The sequence below is a fragment of the Pan paniscus genome, chromosome 3 (assembly GCF_029289425.2).
Source record: "Pan paniscus chromosome 3, NHGRI_mPanPan1-v2.0_pri, whole genome shotgun sequence".
In the NCBI taxonomy this organism is placed as follows: domain Eukaryota; kingdom Metazoa; phylum Chordata; class Mammalia; order Primates; family Hominidae; genus Pan; species Pan paniscus.
This window is the reverse complement of record NC_073252.2, coordinates 81935338-81939590: the sequence shown is the minus strand read 5'-3', so window position 1 is coordinate 81939590 and position 4253 is coordinate 81935338.

Sequence of the window (4253 nt, the reverse complement as noted above, 5' to 3'; positions counted from 1 at the left end):
GCCAGTTCAAACTGTAAATGTTACGAGTCTTTTTGAGAATACTAAGGCAGAGGTGTTCTTTCTTGGTCTAGTTCTGATTGTATGTTTTGTTAAGACTCTTACTTCCCAATTCTCTTTGTATAACACTGAATATGAGGGAGGAAATTTTACTTTTTAAATTCAAACATGATCAACATTATTGCATCATTTTTAAACTAAGAATACAGACTATAAGAGGAAGGGTCTTGCTTAGCAAAACAGTGCTTCTTTTTTTCCTCTCTGTGGGTATTCAGTTCATTTTTAGCCTGAACTTACTCTGCTTGTCAGACCCCACTGAACGCCAGAGGAAGTAATCAGTACTCTCCAACAGCATGAATTTTTCTCACAATCTCCCAATACTGTACCCTTCCAAGCCATGGTTTATATCCTAATAAGCAAAGGTAAAAAGGCAAGCCATTGCACTTCACCTAAAAAAGATCATCAACTTCCCAGCCTGAAGATCAATTCTGATGGTTCTCTACCCTGTACTTCCTGCCCAGTTAACCCATCATAGTCTGATGCCAAACCTTATATCAATTAGTACCCCTACATTTGCATATTGAATTCATGCCTCTCAAATTGTTATAAACAATAAGGAAATTTATTTACTCACATAACTGGAAATAAGAGATAGGATGCACTACAGAGTTTGTGGATCCAGAAGCTCAATAATGGCATCAAAGATCTAGTTTCTTATTCTCTTTTTTGCTCTGACAACCATAGTATTAGCTTTATCCTAAAACTGTCTCATCTTGTAGATGAATAAGATGATGATGATCCACAATAATTAAATCTATATATTTCCTCATTCATGTCCAGTAAAGGGAAAATTGGTTCTCAAACAGCGTTCTGAATAGGAAACATACAAATGTCCATTTTAAGGTAGTAATTTTAATAGTTTTTAGTGAGAGTTTAGAATCCACTGGAAGAAATCATGGGATGAAAAATAGAGATGATATATAATTAGCTCAGAAATGGGAAATCAAGACTCAAGAACGATGCCAGCAGACATAGCTAGTGCCCAGAAACACTCTAATTCAATATAATTCTGTTGGGTAGTATTTCTGGACCAGAAGACTTTTTCATAGAGCAAATACCATGAAGACAAAAAAAAAAAAATGCAACTGGCTACCTTGAGCATTGACTGAAAGCACATTTGTTAGTATAAGCCCCAAACCACTAGTCAGAGAAAAAAAGACATCTGAAGAAGTGCTAATCGCATCAGTCTAATATGTTGTTAGTTAGAAGTCAAGCTCTAGGGTTGGATGAATGAAGCTCTAATTCTAGATCACTACTTAGCAATTTTTTGGTCTTGCAAAACTTATTTTATTTCTGGAAACCTTAATTCATTCCACCATAGAATGGAGATAAGTGCACCAACCTTGCCAGTTTCTGTATTCTATAAGGCAAAGAATGTAAAGTGCTTAAGCAAAAGTAAATTTTTATAGTAAGTGTTCAATTCATGCTGGATATTAGTACTATATTTTAATGCAAATGGATAGTAATTACTTATGTTAAATACACTCTCATGCTGAGATTGACACTAGTAGGCCCATTAGAAGATTAAAGATCCTGAAGTTATCACGTTGTTGTGTGTTAAGCTAGGGTACTGGTGAGAGCGCTCCTAATGGTTGCTTCAGATTACATCTGCAGAATGCTTAGGGCTTCAGTACTCTGACTCTGTAAGAGATTTCTGGAAGAGTTCCTGAGATCTCTTTGCAATTCTATTATCATTGGTAGTACCATTTAGGGCTTCCTCAAAACTATTTGAGTTGTTTGTGTGCCTACAATTAATGCACTCTGAAGGTCCCTCTAGTTATAGGTACAAATTTGTGGATATGGTGGAATTCTCAGAAGGCATTTAACAGGTAGTGCTATGGGACCAATAAGCAAGAAGGAGACTGAGAAGCAAGCCATATGAGCAGCTCCCCAGAAAAGTGGTTGTCTCAGTCACCTAAATACGACTGATGTGCCTTGGCTGCTTGGAATTTGAGCCTCCTTCTTCTGACAGCACCACTGACAACAGCAGATGGGAGCAAGGATTTCTGAGCATAAATAACTATTCCTTGGAGCAGCCAGTACACCTTTTCTCCTACCCATCTGTGTAAACAGAACATGCCGTTCTCTGTTCTACTCACATAAAATACTTTCTCTGAGTTTAAAGTGCTTTATAGTTTAGAACCTTGAAGGAAAATGTATTCCCTAAGGGAATTTTATCACAAAGAAGAGAAATAAAATTGAGGAATTTTTGTATTTGGGGGACCTATTACTGTTTGTTTTTTCACTGACTCTCTTCCCTGTTCCAAAGTCATTTGTTTCATGGGTTTTCTAGGTCCCATTTCAGGAGTACTATTCTCAGCAGAGGTAAATTTGTAAGAACCTAAAACTTTCATGTAACCCAGATGTACAGAGATATATCTTCATTCTGTTAAGGGAGCTATAATTTTAGAACAAAACAAAATAAAACCAAATTCAGATGAAAGAACGTTAGACTCTTAGGCATTGGGACAGTGGAATGGTTTTTGGAACAGAGACTAGACTTCACGCAGGGCCCATTGCAGAATTTCAGGGACTACAAGAACATTTTATTTTATATAAATTGCTCTCCCCTGAACTTTGCTACAGGAAGTATCATCCCACAGAAAAGAATTTGAATGGTGCTCTCTAGAGTTTGCAACATGTTCCTGTTACCGTGGTTCCTTAAACAGTTCAATTTAAGTAGCTGCCTACTCACACACTTTTAAATTAAAAGAATTCATTAGCAAATAAAGATTGCATATATTTAAGGTATACAATGTGATTATTGGATATATGTAGACATTGTGTAATGATTAGCACAATCAAATTGTCATGAGCTCTTTATTCATTCAACGTTATGTATTGTGTGCCTGTATGTTCCAGTTATTGTGCTAGGTACTTGGAATAAAAATACAAAATAAAACAAAGTCTAGATATCCTCTAGACATGTTACAAATTTAAAAAAAATAGTCTCTGGTAGCTATTTCAATTTTTTTCCACATTAAAAATTAGAAAGATATCAAGCAAGTCACTCTCAGCTAGGAATGAGGTAGGAGAAAGGCTCTATTATACTTCTGCTTCCCCAGGTCCACAGGGTTTATAGTCTCCTGCTATCATGAAACATAGCCAACCATTGGTAGTAAGAAAATATGCTGAGAAGTTTTAATGTACATTTGCTTTTCATATTTCCTACTACATGACCTTTCCTTTATTCAGTCAGGAGCCTTTGTGGCCTCAGAAAGAATTAGGTTTGGTATAGCATAAATCCCAAAAGAAAGGTGTCCACATTCAACAAATGACCTACGATGTTGGCAGTGGCAACGACACCCACATAAACAGAAGCAGCAGCTGCACAGCCACAGGAAAGGGAGGAGAGGCTCTGCATGGAGGTGACACTGGCACCCACAGAATCTGCAGTCTAAGTCCAGCTTTATCTATACCCCACTCCTATCTCTACAGCATCTGCACAAATATCTATTCTATTTCAGAGTGCTAGGATGGGAATTTCTGGTGCTCAGACAGTAAATTTTGCCAATAAATTATTTAAAGATAAAAGCACAAACATGCAGGTTGCAGTAAAGCATATTGGGCAGTTAGGTTTTAAGGAATGTTACATCACAAAATAAGTATATCTGAAGACTTAGAAATAGGAATTAAATGTAAGGTGTCATGTTTGATAGAAAAGAATACTACTTTCAAATGAAGTTTAGATAAAGCAATTACTGACAAGAAAGGCAATCTTAAAATCATTGTTTCCCTTGTGATGAAAGATACACCAATAAATACATAAACAGGTATTTCAAATTTTGTTCAAATTATAAAGCCACTTTCAATGTCATGTATGACTCCTATGACTTACAGAAAATGTCAAAGGAAATGTTACAATTCATTATATAAATTTACATTTAAAATTAAATTTAGCTTTACACAAAACTGATTCGTTTGAAGAGTTAAATATTTTAAGAATAATTATTCTGTGAAAATAATAAGTTCTAGATGCAGAAAAACATGTTTCAAAAAAAGTGTCAGAAATTTATCTTAACATTGTCACAACCTAAAAAATACTCACCAGTTCCAGTAGCATTTGCAACCACAGAAAGATCATTTCAGAAGTAAAAGATTATAAAAGTATTTGTGACTTATATTAATAATTTACCAAGAGTAACCAATGTTGTTTTCAATTTATCTGTTAAAAATAAGATTGCTAAAAATATAAA